Raw genomic sequence first — 19,255 nt, 5'->3', positions numbered from 1 at the left:
CCCATTCACTGTCCCTCCCACCCCATTCTCCTGGTACTGTTGACTGGCACTGTAATCTCTGGGGAGTGACTCCCCCAAAAGATTTATGCCTATGTACCTCAGAGGAGGGCAAGTAAAGTAGCCATGGCTGTCCTGAGAATTTGTGACTGGACCGGGTGCCCTGAGATCTTGTATTAAGAGATCAGATCCCAGGGTGAGAGTAACAGTTCCGTTGACTAGGAAAGAAAGCTGTTTGTTTTTCTTTTGAACTATGAAAAATCCCTATTTGTGAAGCCCTTTTAGAGAGTAGAGAAGAAGGATGTCTGCCGAACTTGGTTCTGTTTTCTGCTACAAAATGGAAAAGGTTCAAAGAGGAAAAACTTTTTTTGGGGGGTGGTACCAGGGATTGAACTCAGAGGCACTCAACCACTAAGGCATATCTCCAGCCCTATTTTGTATTTTATTTAGAGATAGGGTCTCACTGAGTTGCTTAGATCCTCGCTATTGCTGAGGCTGGCTTTGAACTTGTGATCCTCCTGACTCAGCCACCTGAGATGCTGGGTTTACAGGAGTAAAAACTTTTTTAATGGTTGATATTTCTCAGCAGTATGTTGGATTTCCAATGTTTAGGGATATGCTGAGTCTTGAAATTGATAATCAGAAATTTTGCTTTAAAATTTTGATTTAAAAATGTATTAGGAATAAATCTGTAAAATGTTACTGAGAAATTTATAAGAGCTAATCAATTGAGGGCAAAATATGCTCCTAGATAGGAAGACTCATTATTTTATGAATGTCAATTCTTCACAAAATTACCTATAGATTTATTGTGATTATCAGAGCGAGACATACACAGAGAGTTCACTTATGACAATTACAGTGAAATATCAATTGGGCACAAAAACATTATTAGCCATATTATATATATATTAAAAAGGATCAAGATTGATTCCTGCCTGCTAACACTGAAAGAAAATCAGTTCCAAGTGAGTTGTAGTTTGAAATCTGGAAAATAAAACAAGTGTTTAGAAAGAAACTAAAAAAAGATTTTTTTCAAATTCCCCAGGTTGGGAAAGAGAAGGAAAAAATCATTAACTGTAGACAAAGAATTGATAAATTTATCTTTTAAAATTAATAACTGTATGCAAAGATTCCACTAAGAGGATGACAAGATGAACCAAAGGTAAACAAAATAAATATAGAATATATTTTTATTTTCCTAATTAGGAATTTAAAGGAGGATTTTCAAATAAGATATAGACATAAAAAGTGCATTTACACTTCTCAATAATAACTAATCAAAGAAAAGTACTATTTTTTTTTTTTTTTTGGTATTGGGGATTGAACTCACGGGCACTCCATGACTGAGTCATATCCCCAGTCCTAATTTTTCTATTTTATTTATAGATAGGCTCTCACTGAGTTGCTTAGTGCCTCACTTTTGAGGCTGACTTTGAACTAGCCATCTTCCTGCCTCAATCTCCTGAGCTGCTGGGATTATAGGCATGCATCACTATGCCCAGTGGAAAAGCCACATTTAAACCTGCAATTTAAACCTCACCAGAATGGCTAAAATTTCTGGCATATCTAAGTGATAGTAGGAATGTGAAGTATTGAGAAGTCTTATACAGTACTTGTAGTACATAAATTGAAAGAGTAGAATTGAAAAACTGTTTGATATTGCCTACCAAAATTGAACAAATATACCCTATGACTGAATAATTTCACTCCTAAGTATATGGGTAAATATTACTGAACATAAGAAATTGGATGAATATAAAAAGGCTACCTAGTTGAAAGAAACCAAACATAAAACAAATCATCCTGCATACATCAATTTACATAAAGACAACAATAAGAATGGCATAAAAGCTAAAAGACATAAAATTTGTGTATTAGTTATCTCTTGTTGCGTGACAAATTCCCCCAATGTATAGTGACTTGAAACAAGTACATTTACATTCTCACAGTTTCTGAATGTTATAAGAATATCACTGTAGTTTAGCTAGGTTCACTGATTTGACGTTTCTCACAGCCAGCAATAAAGGTTCTAACTGGAATGGCATTCACCTCAAGATTTGGCTGGATAAGGACCTATTCCAAAGTTAACTCAGATGATTTTTGGCAGGATTCACTTTATTGTGGACCCTTTCACTAAAGCCTTCAATTTCTTGCTGGTTGTTTCCTGAATGCCATCCTAAATTCCTCACCATGTGGGTCTCTCTACCATGACAACTTGTTTCAGTATGAGCAAGCAGAGAGAGAGAGAGAGAGTGAGAGAGAGAGACAGAGAGAGAGAGAGAGAGAGAGAGAGAGAGAGAGAGAGAGAGAGAGGAGAAAATGAATATGAAATATGAACTCACCCTTCTTTTGTTTTTTTGTTCTCTGGTCTCTCATGTATTGGATGATGACTGCCCACATGGTTAAGGGTGGATTTTCTTTCCTCAGTCTACTGATTCAAATGTGAACCTCTTCCAGAAACATACCCTCTCTAACACACCCAGGAACAAAGTTTTTCCAGATATGTGGACATCCCTTAACTCAGTCAAATTGACACATAAAATTAGTCATCATAAGTTCACTCCTTGTCAGCTTGGCACCCATACACATCTTCAACTATACTGTTTCCAAATAGAGATGATAGCATGGTCATAATTCTGCCTAACTTGATACAACTGTCCTGCATATAATGGGAAATACACTAGTCCCATTTCCAGAACAGAAGGTAAAGTCTTTGACTGATGTTTATAGTTCTCTTGATATTTTGTAACTTAAATACTAAAATGAAAACTTGTTGAAATTTAAATACCAATATAAATTAAATATATCTTATATTACAGGAAAAGGAAATAAGAGAGGTAGGCATCACCTGCTGTAATTAGCTGCAAACATTAAAATGAGCTTTCTAGGCTACAAGGGCCCACAGTGTACACAGACTTCTCCTACCAACAGAAGCAGAGAATTTAGTTTCATCTCAAACTCTGGTTTCAAACCTAGAGCCTTGAATATGTTAGGCAAGAACTGTACCATTAAACTATATCCCCTGCCCTCTAAAAATAATTGCATTTTTGTTCATGATTTTGATTAGTATTTAGTAGTACAGTTTTTAAACTGTATAATGTAAGGATAAATAAAAGTTAATTTCTCCTGTATAAGGAATAAACCATAAAGATCCCATTTCCCTCATCTGTCCTTGGAGACAAGTGGGCTCCAGTCCTTTCTCTAAACCTCTGAATGTAAATAAAACTCTCCAGGGGCTAAATAAAACCATTGCCTGTTTTGCAACCCAGAGATGTCTCTAAGGGCCTGGATTCCAACCTTTTGAAAATGCAAACACCTAGAAATATAGAGCTCCAATCTCCCTGTCACCTTGGAACTTAGTGGAGGTTCTTATCCTGGTTACTCATTTCTTCTCAGGAAGATGAGGGGTTTATTAAACTCATTAACTAAGCAAGTGGTTACTTCAATTTTCCAGATAGGCATAGCATGAACTATTTGAAGAAAGCTATAGAAAAATTCAAGATATAACAGCAATGGGCTGTGAAGTTCCTTTATGAAAAACAGGATGTCACTGATACTAAAGAAACATGTTAATTTCACATGTGAATTTACATGCTAAATACTGCAGAGCAGAAGCATCTCTTTCACTTGGATGTGTAAATTGTATGAAATGTCATCCTGACTTTGTAGTCACATGCAGGATACTAACATAGACATATTTGGTTGGGCTTACTCAAGAATAAATCATATATTTTTCTTTTCTACATTGTTATAAAGAGATTGTTCTTGGTTGGTAAGATTTTTAATTTACCTATAATGTGGAAGAACTGAATTTCCTACCTCTTTTCCAGACCCCTTTTCCAATGACCAAAGTCGTCATCAGCAGAGTAATTTAATTTATGACAGGTATAAATTTCTATTTATGAAAAGCTTAAAAATCAATAACAGGTAGGTGAAAGTCCAGAAAGTTAATTATTTCAATATTAACAGTATTTTTAGCTCATTGATGGAATTATTTATTTTTATACTTTTTTATATTTTCTGTGTATAGTGAATTTTTAAATGCCTGTGAATTATTTTGTTAGAGAAACATGTACACATGTACAAAAGTAACATGCATTTAAAAATAAAAGTAATTTATTCTAGAGTCAATTTTTAGGTCTTTTGTAAGGAGGCCCCTGAGATGAGCAAGAGGGTAGAGCAGCAGCTTCTCTGCTGCTCTAACTTTTTAAGAAATCTTAATGAACTATTTGCAAAGAATCACTAATCTTGCCTACAAGGATTTTCATGGCAAAGACATTGGAACAGTGTTAAGTGAAGATAACATTTTATATGAGAGCTTGACTTTTTTGTCTTATGTTATATTTTATAGATTTTATATAATCATGGTGCTGGGAAAGAAAAAAAAAGAGTTTGACAGTAAGCTTTGATTGTTCTAATGATACCGGTGATGAGAATCAGGACCAAGTTCTGTTTCCCAGATGTGAAGATTGAATACCTGAGAAATGCCAAGGCAAGCATAGAATGCAAGTTTTATTTAAAAGATAAAACAGAGATAGACTTCTCCGAAGAGAGAGGGATTTCAAAGCTGAGTATCTGAGGAAGTGGGAGTGTCAGGTCCCTTTTATACATTTTAGAATTCCTTTGTTCTCATGCCTCTCTTCCCCCCATCCTGTGTACAGGATCAAAAAGGTGGGCCAAAGGAGGAGTGATCCTGGGAAGAAGGGAGCAGTCTAGGAGGCATTAATTAACAACTCCTACAACTCCCTGCAGGGGGGGTAACAATTCCCTGGAGGAAGTTCACCTTGCAATAGATGGAAGAAGGGAAAGTGCTCTGGAGGTATTAGCATTCATTTCCTCCTAAATCAGCCCCCATCTCTCTCTGACCAAATAATTCACTACCTATATTGATTGCCTTTTTGTCCCCTGGCCTCAGAGGGGTCTGTAGCAAAAGTCTGGTTCAGAAAGAACAGTTCATAAAGTCAATCTGAGAGATTGGTGTTTCTGTGAGAAACAAAAAGACATGAGTGCTGGAATGCGATTAATACAAAATAAATGTACCATATAGAGCATGTCAATGAATATCATGATGATAATGATAGGAATCATTCCCCAGGAGGTGCAAGAGCTAAGAAGTTTTTCCCATAAAAAGGCTGGTGAGGACATGGCCTCTATTTGGGACTGTAACTCTTTAAGGATATTAGTTACATTGCCAGAATGTAAACACAACACTTGGTTTTTATAATATCACATATGCCCCCATAAGATGTAGTTAAGCTATCTAATGTCATCTGATTTTTCAAAATACCTTTTTATTGGCATAATCTCTGTGTTTAGTAGAGATTTCTTTATTTCTGTTACTTAGGGCTAGATAATCATACTAGCAACATGGATTAAGCCTACCTGTTTAGCAGGTTAGGAAGATTTGTAGGTCTTAAACTGACTGTTGACTAAAAAAATCTTCTGACTCTGATAGTCTCTTTCAATAGTTATCAGGCACTCCTGTCTAAGAATCCCTGTTTTGTAGCCTCCAGTCTTACTCTTGGTGGGGCTAACACAAGTATACATCTTAAGTTGCATTAAAAGAACTATTGTCTTTCCTTTTAAATGCCATGGATGAATATGCTTTGGTTATGACTTCTTTTGCTAGGTGTTTAATACCAAGCTGGACAAATTGACCTTGTTCCTATCTATTGTTAAGAGTCAGCTGAGTTCCCTCAGGGCGTCACTCTTGGGAACATGAGAGCAGCTTCTCAGCTCCTTTAGTGCCATCTGCTAGGATGGGTCAGGGTCTCCTTGACCATGTGGCTTCCATTGGAAGCATTAGGGGTGTCTCCTTTCTCCAATGACCCTTCTCTTTGCAGCATGTGTACTGGTTGGCTTCCTGTTCTCCAGGGTCTCACTGATCCCCCTGATCTGGATATCATGTAGCCCAGAGTTGCAAAGCCCTTAGAGAAGTCCCCTTGTTCCCTGGGTTTGAGCTGACCTCAGAGGGCAAGAGCCAAATATTGGCTATTTTCTTTCTTGGCCCTTTTACTTCCTTAACTTTAGTTTCTTAGCTTCGGTCTTAAACATCCAGCAAGTCAGTTTCACCAGTCTTAAAGTAAGAGTACTAGGTTTTAACTTCAATGTAACTTTATACAGTTATTTACCCCTTTTATTTAATTGAGGTCAGTCGGACATCTTGTCTGTCCTATAGGTGATGGCCTAATATCTCAAATTAATTCAGGTTGTTATATTAGAAGTTGTACTTCTGTAAGGCACTAACAGATAACATTTAAAGTTTACAAGGAAAATACAAAATGAATTAACAATAGTAAAAACATATTGAGTTCATATAATGGTTAAGAACCAAGAAACATAATTTTTTATATTTCCAAGTCTTTAAACCTTAGCTTGAAGAACATCAGCTTGGTAAAATGTTCTTTTAAACCTTATACTTTAAACATTTGTATTTTGGGAAGAGATGAATATATTTAATATACAAAGAGGTCAGTAATAGTTCCATGACTACACTGATGTTTTTATATTAACCAAGCTTTGCTTTCAGAGAAAAGTTCAGAATCTGTAATGTACTCTAAAATAACAGTTGTTTAGCCAGAGTTGTACAAACCCTAATTTCCTTAAGATTATTTCCTCTAAATAATAAAACTTAACAGACACAAGTGATTATCTTGATAAGAGCAGATTAATGTTTTAAGAAATCTTTGTTACTTTAATCCATAGAGGATTAAACTTTGGTTTATATCAGTATATTAATATTTTATCTTAGGGAAAAACTTTGAATAGCTTTAACTAATTGTTTCTTATATATAAACAACTTGTCACACACACACATATTTTTTGAAATTCACCCTCCACAAACCTCTGTAACTTACTTAGACATTCTACAACTTTTGACTTTACCACACAAAAGACTTTTTCATCTGAAATGTTTCCTTTTTCTTCTACTTTCCATATTAAAATATATTTCCATATCTAGAAACTTTTTATATCTCTTTTTTTGCTTGTTGATCCCTTTTTAATATTTACATCTGAAATAATCCTATGAAATTTCTGAATTCAGGCAAATTACCCCATTTTAATAAGATAAAATACTTTTATATTTTTATGTCACCTTAATTGAAATCCAGTTGAAACCTCTTATGTTCTTTGTATATAAATTATACCTGATAAAATCTTAATTCTTAGTAACATCATTTTAGTGAAGACACAGACATAAAGCAATCTTAAACATTTTTTCATTTACCCATTTATGAAAACACACAATGTTTAAATATATTGCCTTATGAAATTTTAAAAAGTTCAGAGTACTTGATTTTACATTTAGCACTTTAACTTTGTTAATTAATCAGATGTCTCTAATAAACACATTTATAATTAATCCCGTTGACATTAAATATAGCTTACTCATTTTTAATTGTAGAAACTGAAATATCATACAAGTGTAGTTAACAGCACTAGTCCTCTCTTCTGTTGAAAAAAGTTCTAGAAACAATGAATATTACATGCTAGACATTTTATAGAAATTGACACTCTGCTAATTGTCTGACCACCTAGAAAAACTTGTGAGTTAATAATATTAAAGACATTGTTATTTTCATCTTGTTTTTAAATTGAACCCCTTTTTAAAGTCACAGAAGCTAAAAGGTATTTGGATCCAGTTCTTATTTAAATTTTAATTTATGAGTGTTCATTTTCTATATGCCAATTTTGATACCATGTATATGATATATGAACACAAGCAAGTGTAGACACAACTGAATACACAGGTGTGTACACATACATAAAACAGAGAGGAAACAGAGATCTTGTAACTTTTTGTAAGTAGACCTCCATAGGTAGGAGGTAATGTTACAGATACTTATTAAAGCCTCTATAATTAGATAAAATAAGACTGATGGGAAAAATATTTAAATTAAGTGCACAGGACCAAATGAGAATTTACTATGAAACCACGAGCCTCAAATGAGCGGAAAGTATTAACTTTTTATTTCCTCCTTTCGAACCAGCTTTCATCTCCCCAATCTGACCTAATCTTTCATTATTTACACTGACTGCCCCCCCCCCCCGCGGCTTCACTAATGACAGCAATGTCCCTGCATATTCTAGTGGGGATGCTGTCTCAGAAAGACTGGATTTAGAAGAAACTGTGGAAATCAGGGTTAAATCTCTTAAAATTCATGCAAGAAGACATGCAAAACTACCATGAACTGACTCTAGAATCTCTGGCTCTACTACTGCCTATACACAGAATTACACTGAAGAGGTAGAACATTTCAACCATAAAGACATCCTACAAAAAAGATAACGGTAATTTCAAAGAAAACTTTAGCACTATTCATACAGGAAGGCATGAATATGCAGTCAGCTTCAAGCTTTCACAGATACCACTTGCTACCTCATTGAAGGCCAACATGGCAGTGTATGCTATTGGGTGAAAGCTGGATTGCACAGGCCTTAGCTTTTCCCAGTAAATTAAAGAAGGAATTTACAGTCTTTGAGCATATAGCCATCAACATTCCTTCCTTATCAACACTGTAAGCAGCTATAAAAGAAAAGACTGTGGCTTGTTCTGTACTTTAGCCTCAATATCCTTAAGCGCCAAAATCGAAAGGAAGGGTTAAACCCCAGGGGAATAAATTCAGACATTTGCTGAGATTGAGAACTTCCCAAATTGTGGAGCCAAAGGCAGCCATTTACCAAACAGGGCTTCTATGCCAAAGGGAAAATGACAGAAATGAAAAAGCTATGGTGAACTTACGTAGAGTATCATTATCTGGAAAGACAGAGGCGTGGAATGGCAAGTTGCTGAAAGTTCTACCTGCTTCACCTTGATCCTCAATTATAGTATATTCTGTGTGGAGTAGTCACTAATGGTGTATGTAGATATTCCAGGAAAAATGTCTGAGTTACCTGCACCCTGAGGGTTAATTCTTGCTTGGAGGTGTGAACTGGATAGGAAAATAAAAAAATCTGAAAACAATTGATAAGGAACAAAAACAAGAGGCAGAAAATAGTTTTCAAAGTTGGGACTTGATGGGGGTCTTCCAGTCCTGATAGGAACTGTGTTAGGGGCAGTTATGGTTCGTCGATAACTCCCAGAAAAACGCTCCACAGACACAGGTCTCACACGAGGAACTTTTATTTTATGCGGATGATTCACATCTGCTTGGGGAAGGGAAGAAGGAAAAAAAAAGAAGATGGCGCAGGGTTTCTCCTCAGATATTCGAAGTTTGTGGGCTGGGCGGAACCAATTGCGGAGGAGAATTATTACAGACTGACTGATGGACCAATGACATATTAGAACGTAATGTGGGAGGCAGGAAGATTATGGCAACGTAAGCCGGAAATTCCTATAACGGGAGAGGCGGGCGGAACACAGATTGATAGGTGGTTGGGAGGCCGGATTCCTTACAAACTGGAACTAAACAAGAAAAAGACCCACATTCTTTATTTAAGGGGAAATACATCAGAAGTTTTCAGTGTGCCAGACTTATTGAGGGAAACAGGATAAAGATGGGAAAAACAGGTTTTGGGGGGGCTAGGGAGGTTTTGCTCACCTCTGGGGACTGCATTTGAATCTAAGGTTGTGGGCTAAGGTAGGGTGTCAGCTTTAATGTGAGCAATTTGCAATCAGTGGATTCACCCCAGGAGTTTTCAGAGAAGCAACACCCCTGCCTTATGATGGCTCAAACAAACCCATAATTCATACACAGCCTCCAACACTGGAGCTATAGATTTAAGCCTTGGTATCCTTTTGGTAGTAGAACCTCAAGTGTAAGCAGTGTAGCATGAATATGAACTGGCTTGTTTTATCCCTTCCCCAAAGACCTGATGTACCAAACAGTTATGCAGACGTGAGGTGGAGAAATCTTGCATTGGTGAGTGCTTGTGACAACTTTGAGAGAGTACTTCTGTTGTGGAAATCAAACAAGAAGTGGCAAATGGCATTCAAGGAGAGTGGCAGAACTCAAATTTTATTTTATGCTGGTAGGCCCAGAGGAGACCAGACTCCACATTCTGAGTGCCCATCTCTAGTTTTGCACAACATTTATAGGCTATCTGGTGCCATAAAATTTCTAGTCTAAAGGATATGTGGTCATGTATGGGGTTTCTAGCAGGAAGCACGTTTACAGAAATAAGAGTGTGACAAGGGGAAGAACTGGTTCCTCTTATAAGGCCTTCCATAAATCTCTAGCCTTGAGTCAGAAGCCTCCACAGGGGCATTTGCACTTCAATAGGGAGTAGTTAGATCCCTAGTGGTAGTCATTTGCAATACAAAAAAGGTAGGGGGGTCAAGGGTGTTAATCAGGTCTCCTGAGGATGGGCAGACCAGAAAGGGGAGGGGACCTCTTTTTATCCCAGTTTTTAAAAAATGTCACTGCATTTTTTTTTTCCATGTTAAAGTTTTTTCAAAGCTTTCTTTTGTTCCTTGTGCTGAACACACATTCTCATGACAATGTTCTTTTAATTTTACTTTCAGGTTTATTTTACTTTCAGGACTGGGTTTGTCTTCCATTACACTTTGAGGGCCACTGTTTCTGTATATGCAGGAGTTTTGGTTGTTACCTTCACCTCTTTGTTCAGAGACTAAGCAAAATCCTGATCAGTCTTCAGATGATAGAACATCCTGCCCCTCTTGTTGAAGGAACACCTGCTGAGGACAGAGAAGTATCTTGGAGACATGTTTTCAGAGGAAGTGAAATTGCTTTTGCCAAGAAAAATGTCAAGAACATGAAACAACCAGTGAACATGCTTTAGAAGCCTACAGCAACATTCTGGGACTGCTCTACATGCTTGAAGATCTAAGATTTTCTTCTTTAAAACTGGCATGTATTAAGCGCAGTCTTCTTAGCCAATGGTCATAGTGATACTGTTGATGAGAATCAGGGCCAAGTCCATTTCCCTGATGTTGAAGACTGAACACCCAAGAAAGGCAAAGCAAAAAGTTTTATTTAAAGGATAGAACAGAGAGAGAGAGAGGGAGGGAGGGAGGGAGGGAGGGAGGGAGAGAGAGAGAGAGAGAGAGAGAGACAGAGAGAGAGAGAGAGAGAGAGAGAGAGAGAGAGAGAGAGAGAGAGAGACTGCTCCGCAGAGGAGGAGTTGGAAACTGGTGCCCCAGCAAGAGGAGGTATCCACTCCCTTTAATACATTTAGGTTTTCTTTCTTCTCATGCCTCCTCCTCCTCTTATATTGCCTACCTCAAAAGGTGGACCAAAAGGTGGGTGGATCCAAGGGTGAGAATGAAGCCACCCAGGGTTACAGGTAGGAAGGGAGAGGCCCAGGGGGCATTCATTAGCAACTCCTACAACTCCCTGCAGGGAGGAACAATTCCCTGGAGGCAGGTAACCTTGGCACTAGGTGGACGAGAGGGAAGTGCTCTGGAGGTATTAGCATTTTATTTCCTCTCCTTTCAAAATAGCCCCCATCTTCCTGATCCCACCTGATCCTTTTGCCCTTCAACCTCAATAGATGTCAGGACAACATGTTGTAAAGAGGAATGATTTTTTTTTTATTTGACAATTTTCAGATGCTCAGTGCTTACATTGAGAGGTTCCATGTCACTACAGTTTTTTCCCCCCATTTAAACCAAACTCTTGATACATTTTCACAATTTGTTGTGATCAGCACAAGGAACAAAGAAAGCTTTGAAAAAACTTTAACATGAAAAAAAATGCAGTGACATTTTTTAAAACTTAATACAGCCTGGACTTCACTTGTAAATGAATGTGCTCAGAATTGACCTACTAGTCTGACCATGTATCACCTCTTCAGCTTGGATCCTATTATGTTTTTATTTATAAGCATCAAATGCCTTACTACCAATCCTTTTTGCTGTATGTTTTGCAGCCAACTATAGTATATATGCAACATATATGTGGGGGCAAAGAGGTGAGAGAAGGGAGCTAGTAATGAAGCCAGAATTAAGGACAGGTAGTTAGTGTAGAAAGAGGAAATCGGGTCAATTCGAGGAAATGAAGCCATGAAGCCATCTGCCTTTGGAAGTTGGAGACTGCCCCTGGAAGAATGGAATGTCAAGGATCTCCAGAGCCCATTGATTACCAAATTTACCTGCCTTTATCAAGGAGTGCAAGCATGGAGCTGCTAATTAATGCCCCCTGGGCCCTTACCTGCCTAAATCACCTTGGCCCTCCCCCTTCCCATGGTTTCTCAGTAATGCAAAACCAGGCCTAGTCACATAGGCAGGAAGGAGAGAGATAAGGGGGGAGAGAACTGGAGAACAAAAGAGACTTTAACCTATAAAAGATGTAGGGTGCGCTCGCTTCTTGGGACTTTTAGAACATCAGCCATGGCCCCCTTCTCCCTGCCGGGAGAAGTCTGTATTATTCCCTTTAAATAAACCTGCTTAATATGCTTGCCCTGGCGTGCTTCTCTAGTGTTCAATCTTCAACATTAGAAGAGCAGAACTCGTCACCGGTAAACGGCGGTATCAGTAAGAGACCTTGTTAAGATTTTATAACTTCCTGGTTTCTTTTGAGAATTTGTTGCCTTTCTCCTATTAGAGAAAGCAATGTTTGGCTACTGACTGCCTAAAACCACCTACTCTTAGGTGAACCCATCACTTGCCAAACTGTGGGAATGCTATTTTTGTTTTGTTGCACTGTTGAGTTATTTTTTGTTTATTTGGTTGGCTTTTTGGAGAGGGAAATTTAGAAATGGGCATACACAAAACTGATGATCCATCCACATCCCCTTTTTGTCATTACATACCAGAAGAAGCTAGCAGAGCTAAGAATGAAGTGAAGAAAGGCAGTATGGCAGAGTTAAGAACTATTGCTCTTTAAAATATAATTTTTATGATATTTTAAAAATAATGGAACTTTTTCAGTCACTGGGGAAAATGCATTTATTTTTATACAGAGTTACTTAATTACCTCCAAAACCCATGTTGGAAATTGTTTTTGCTGATGTGAAATATTTGGTTTTTAATTTTTAGTTTGAGACAGGGTCTTGCCAAGTTGCCCAGGCTGGCCTTTTTTTTTTTTTTTTTTTAATCTATTTTTAGTTGTAGATGGACACAATATCTTTATTTTATCTATTTATGTAGTGAATCAAAACCAAGCGCCTCACATATACTAGGCAAGTATTCTACCACTGAGGCACAGCACCAGCCCTGATGCAAAATATTTTAATAAGCAGAATATGTATGTTATGATTAGAGAGTGGTTTATGCATTTGCTATACTGCTTGAGTTGACCAAGTATGAAAACCCAAATTTATTCCAAACAAGTATCCCGACCCGCGGGACATCAACGCAGGACGGCAAACCTAAGAGAGAAGGAATGAAGGGACAAGAGACGCAGGGAGAGGCAGCAAGACAGGAATTCTGATCAAGCTGCAAATTTTTATTGTTCTCACAGATATTTATGCTGAGGGAATGAGGGGTATGACAAGGTGCAGCCTGGTTGGTTGTGTTCTTCTGCTGGGTTCCTGATAGGGTGCAAATTCGCGCTGGCGGAAAGGTGAAGTTCGCGCCGGCGGGAAAGTGTAGTCCCGGAAGAGAAGCCGTGGGTGCCATAGGCGCCATACTGTCAGAATTATCAGCCAGGAGGGGGGGGAGGGGCACTGCTGCTTATTGTAAAGGTCAGAATGTTCTCAGAATGAGAACTTCTTGGTCCCTGACATTTCCCCCTTTCTTATATAAAATTATTGACCATTTTTCGATAGCCATATTTTAAGGGGGTGATAGAGGTTATGTGGCGAGACGGGGGCACAGCTTGCCTGAACAGGTATAGGGCTGGAGTGACAATCCCTCGGGAACTGCGCCTGTCTTAGGTTGTCCGTGGCAGAGCAACATCCTTACCCGTCATTGGATAATGAGGCTCTGGCCCTCATTTCCTGTCTTAGGTTGGTATGAGCTCTCACGAATCTTACCCGTCATTGGCTGTCCAGTTCAGCTCACAGGGGTGATGGTCTTTTAAGATCACCATCACGATCCATCATCTCCAGTCAATGGTAATGAACCTGAATAGGTTTCGCCAGTATAGCCTCAATATGAGCTCTAAGAAAAGCCATGATCTTATTGAATATCAAAGGACCTATAGATATGATAAGCAGCAAGCAAAGGAGGGGACCTTAGCGGGGTCCTCAAGTCCTGCATGGCTGTGGGAGAGCAGTGAACAGGCAGCCATTATCCAGAGAAGCAATGGTGTGCAGTCACAGGGTCTGTCATTCAGGGGATTTTTCGCATAGATTGTCAGCTGCATCTATAAGAGAGGAAGATTCATCCTCAGGGGGAAGGTTTCCGTCCCTGGGTTGTGGTAAATCATTGACCTGTTTGACCAGGCGTTCTGGTAACCATCTTGGGGCTGCTTGTTCTTGATCTAAAATACAAGCTGAGCCTCGTCCCCAAATGAGGACGGGATCTGGGCCTTTCCATTTATTTGTTAAAGGATCGTGCCACATAACAGATGGGCGAGCAGAATTAGAAGAGGGATGCCAATGTCTGTCTGCGGTCGAATGTCCTTCATTGTCTAGGGTAAGAAAGTTAAGAGCAAATAATGCATGATTAAGGCGATCCCTGGGAGTGGTAAATGCAAGGGAAGAGGCCTTAAGGCGGGTAAGCCAGGTTTTTAAGGTGAGGTGTGCACGTTCCACAATGCCTTGACCTTGAGGGTTATATGGAATTCCAGTAGTATGAGAGATTTGAAGAGTGGCACAAAACTGTTTGAACTTGGTACTGGTATATGCAGGGCCATTATCTGTCTTAATATGTGCTGGCTTTCCCATTATGGAAAAGGCTGAGACAAGATGAGAAATGACATCCTTGGTAGCTTCTCCGCAATGCGGTGATGCAAAAATAAAGCCACTAAAGGTATCTATGGAAACATGTATGTACTTTGTTTTCCCAAATTCAGGAAAGTAAGTAACATCCATCTGCCAAATCTGATTGGGCAGTAATCCTCGAGGGTTAACACCCAGATGTTGAATAGGAAGGGAGACAACGCAAGCAGGACACGCTTTTACAATTTCCCTTGCTTGTGAATGAGAACTTCTTGGTCCCTGACACACTACAGAATTAGAAACACTAGAATGTTTGCTGGGATAAAGGTTTTTTTTTTTTTAATGAAAATTCATTTTTCCATTATCTAAGTAATAATTTGATAAATGTAAAAAGTCGCTGAGTATATAGCGATAAAAGAGTGATCACATCAGTAAATTAGTTTTTAAAAGGTATTTACAGTTGGCTTGTAACAAATATAGCAGCATTCATAGCATTTAAAACTGTGTACTCAGTGGAATGTTTTTTCTTTCTTTTTTTTAAAGAAGGAATTCAGTGTGATGTTTTTAATGAAAATTAGCATTTCATGTTGCAACATTAATGTGAAATGGGTATACCTATCCTCCCACTTAGCCCCACAGTTAATAAAGTGGTTGAAAATAATAGTAACTTTGGCTTGGAGATTGGTTAAATACTGTCTTAAAGCTTCATGCAAAGTAAATAAGCTTTTCCATAAGTGTTCTTTAAGAAAACATGGAAAATAGTTCATTTTGAAATAATGCTGTGTGAAGAAAGTCCAGTGAAAAATGAATCACATTTTAAGTGATGATACAGTTAAAGGACTTGGGCTCCCATAGCAAACAAATATTAGATAATAAGGAAATGGAGTTTTTTTTTTTTTTTTTTTTTTAAAGTAACTATTGTTAAATCATTTTGTGAATGTCCCCCTCAAAGGAAGCTTGTGGAATATTTGGCTTAAAGGACATTTGGTGGTTTTATTTTTGTTTTGGGCAAGGGGTTTGTCATAAAATCCCTTTTCTTGTCTCTCATTTCATGTCTGAGTGGGGAACAATTGTTGATATGCATAGCATTGGAATGTTTATTATGGGAATCATGCAAGAAGCGGCAAATGGCACCTGAAGAGTAGGAAAAACCAAACTTTATTTTATGCCAGCCCAGCCCAGAGCAGATTAGCACTCCATATTCTGAGCACACCGTACCAATTGTTTTTTCATAACATTTGTAGGCTATCTAGTGTCATAAATTTTCTAGTCTCAAATGATACGTAGTTGTGCACAAGGTTTCAAAAAACATGATATATGATTGTGTGTAAGGGTTTTTAAGTGGGAAGTGTTTTTACAAAAGCAGTTCTGGATAAGGGAGACTGGCTTCTCATAGGAGGCCTTCAGTAAATCTCTAGATTCCGGCTGGGAGACTTCACAGGGGTGTTTACAGTTCAAAGGGAAAGTCCTTTACAATCCAAAAGAAGGAGTGAATGGTGCTAATTAGGTTCCTTGAAAACCAATTGGCATAACTGGAATGGGGAGGAAAATTTTCTTACTTTCCCAGTCACTAATTTTTACAGACAACTTCCTTAGTTTACTTTATATCCAGGCTTGAGTCAGTTACCCATTACAAGCTTATTACCACATACGCTTACAAATAACACAAGAAGCAAGAATGACCAATATTCTGATAATTGGTACTGGATCACAAAATGTAATAAAAATTTTAAGTTTATGAAACTTTGCCAAATAAGTTTAATTTTTCCAATTAAAGATAATCATTTCAGGGCTGGTGATATAGCTCAGTTGGTAGAGTGCCTGCCTTGCAAACACAAGGCCCTGGGTTCAATCCCCAGCACCGCAAAAAAAAAAAAAAAAATCATTTCATAAAGCTATTGGATATTACAATTCATTGATCATTTATTTATTAGTCAAATATTTAATAAGGAATGACTACCTGTAATATAATGCTGCTCCCCTGCCCTTTCCGCTGCAGTCATTTCCCCCTTCCCAACTACTTGTCAGTCTGTGAACATCCTAGCTAGCTATTGGTTCATCAGTCAACTTGCAAGTATCCTTCTCTGTTATTGGTCTCCTGTTAGCCCCGCAGAGTTCAACTGCTTAAGGATAGTTTCCCTATCATCTTTTCTCATGCTTTCTCTCTCCTACTCACTTTCTATCTCCTTCTCGCACACGTCCTTTCTCTTTTCCTCTCATTTTCTCTCTTACCCTGCGGAGAGACACTCTGTTTGCTTAATAAATTCTCTTATGTCAATTCCCATGTCTGGCGTGGTTTTCTGGGTTCTTACACTACCTATAAAATACATCATACATTGTAAGGAATCCGGCCTCCCCACCACCTGTCAATCTGTGTTCTGCCCACCTCTTACGTTACAGGAATTTCTGGCTTATGCTGTTGCCATCTTCCTGCCTACCATGTTACGTCCTAACTTGCTATTGGTTCCTCCGAGCCCGCGAGATTCCAATATCTGGGAGAGGCCACGCGCCATCTTTCTCTTTTCTTCCCTTCTTTTCCCCCAGAGTGGACGTGAATCATCCGCATAAAATAAAGTCCCTTGTGTGAGATCTCGTGTCTGCGGAGTGTTTTTCTGGGAGCTATTGACAACCACAACTGCCCCTAACATACATTAGTGTTCTATTATTTATAGTTGAGTTGTATTAAGGTAGATTGGATAGGAAAGACCAGAAGAAGGGATTGAATTAGACTTCTTGGTTTGGACAGAAAGTATAGGCACCTGATGAAGTTATTATTGTTGTTAAAGTCGTAGGGTTCAATAAAGGCATTTTATCCTAGTAAGCAAAGAATGAGATGTACAATTAAATTATTTTATTTATGTGGTAATTTTAAAATATTTCAGAATAAGCCATGTGCTGTGTGTTTAGATGCAGACCCCAGTTTGTAACCATAGATGTTATTGAACATCAGAAATGTTGCCCTATTCATCACTGTAAGAATTGACAATTTAGCATAGGAAGCATACTTTTCTGAAGAAACAACAAAAAGCTGGATCACTGGCACCCCTGTTTACCAGTGATGCGTCCTGCTTCCTCAGGTGTTGAAGTATAACTCCAGAGAAGCACACCCGGCAAGCGTAGAGTAGAGAGTAAGCTTTATTAAAGAAAAGTAAAAGCAGACTTTCCTGGGTGCACGAAGCAGACCCAAAGGCGGAATCCAAGGAATTGAGCAAATCTTTTCCTTTTTATAGGTTTTATTCTCCCGTTCTTTCCCCCTTATCTCTTTCCTTCCTGCCTAAGTGATTAGGCCCGGTTTTGCATAAAGTGAGAAGCGATGGGCAGGGGGAGGGCCAAGGTGATTCAGGCAGGTAAGGACCCAGGGGGCATTAATTAGCATCTCCTTGTCTGTAGTCCCTGACAAGGGCAAGTAAATTTGGTTATCAATGGGCTCTGCAGGTCCTTGACATTCCATTCTCCCAGGGCAGTCTCCAACTTCCAGAGGCAGATGGCTTTCTGGCCTCCATTTCCTCAATCTGACCCAATCCCCTATTTCTACACTAACTGCCTGTTCCCAGTTCTGGCTTCATCAGTAGAAATAATGAGGGCAGTGGCTGAAAAGCATGTGATGTGTTAGGAGAAGTGAATAGGGCCCATAAGGCCCTAAACTCCTGCTGAACATAATGGGAGTTTCAGCAGGATCATGGCTCACCCTAGCTGCCTTGTCTTCCTGTCTAGAAACTGCCACCCTCCTTCTTCCTGCAGGTCCTCTGGGCTTATTCCCTGTTGCAACTTCAAGGTCAGAGAAGCTGCCACAGAGCCTTCTGCATCTGTGTTGGTGTGAGTCTTTGCTTCACGGTGTCACAGGAAAACTGGAAGATGGAGCTCCAAAACCTTGGTTCTTGTGTCCCTATGAAAGAAAATTTAAAGTCTGACATCAAAAGTCAAGCAAGAGAATTTTATTTTGAGTGAAAGTAAAGTAAGGCTGAAGCAAAAAATACTCTTGAGAAAGAGTTGGTAGTCTTCAAGCAGAGAATGACAAAGAAATCAGTGCTGCTTCCGAATTTATTAGTATTTGATGTTTACCAGGAGGACTGGGTTCCACTATCTGTAATCTTTACCTATCAGATATTTAACTCCTTCACATGGGGTGGGGAAGGTTATGACCCTAGTTGGTCCTCTCCAAAACTCTCTTGGTGACCATTCCATTCAGGGGTGCTTCATCTACAAGTCAATTCTAAGTTAATGTGGGTGCTGGGGTCAATGACAGGGCAGACTTCATCTTAGTGTGTCTGCTCTATTAATGAGATTTCCTTTCTGAAATACATTCAGCAACCTATGGCCATAAATCATAACTTTACAATAATCTCAGTAGATCCTGTCAGGAGTTAATGCCATTGATCTTTCTTTCTTGACCTATTTCTTAATTTTTATTCTTAATTCTTCTTTGGTTCCATGTGTTTATTCTCACAGTTAGTACATATCTTTTTTTTTTTGTTCTACAAGTTACTTGACTGTTCATTAAAGGCAGTTTCACAGAAACCCTGTGACC

At 38.6% G+C, this 19,255-nt stretch overlaps 2 pseudogenes; one reads left to right on the top strand and one right to left on the bottom strand.

Moving 5' to 3' along the window:
- Nucleotides 1–1,151: 1,151 nt before the first annotated feature.
- Nucleotides 1,152–10,628, top strand: LOC124959736 (arrestin domain-containing protein 3-like; annotated as a pseudogene).
- A 7,928-nt stretch (nt 10,629–18,556) lies between these two features.
- Nucleotides 18,557–19,255, bottom strand: part of LOC124959639 (guanylate-binding protein 7-like) — a 29,810-nt pseudogene continuing 29,111 nt past the window's right edge.

This window comes from Sciurus carolinensis, chromosome 1 (assembly GCF_902686445.1).
Source record: "Sciurus carolinensis chromosome 1, mSciCar1.2, whole genome shotgun sequence".
Classification (NCBI taxonomy): Eukaryota; Metazoa; Chordata; class Mammalia; order Rodentia; family Sciuridae; genus Sciurus; species Sciurus carolinensis.
This window is presented reverse-complemented; position numbering and strand designations above follow the sequence as displayed.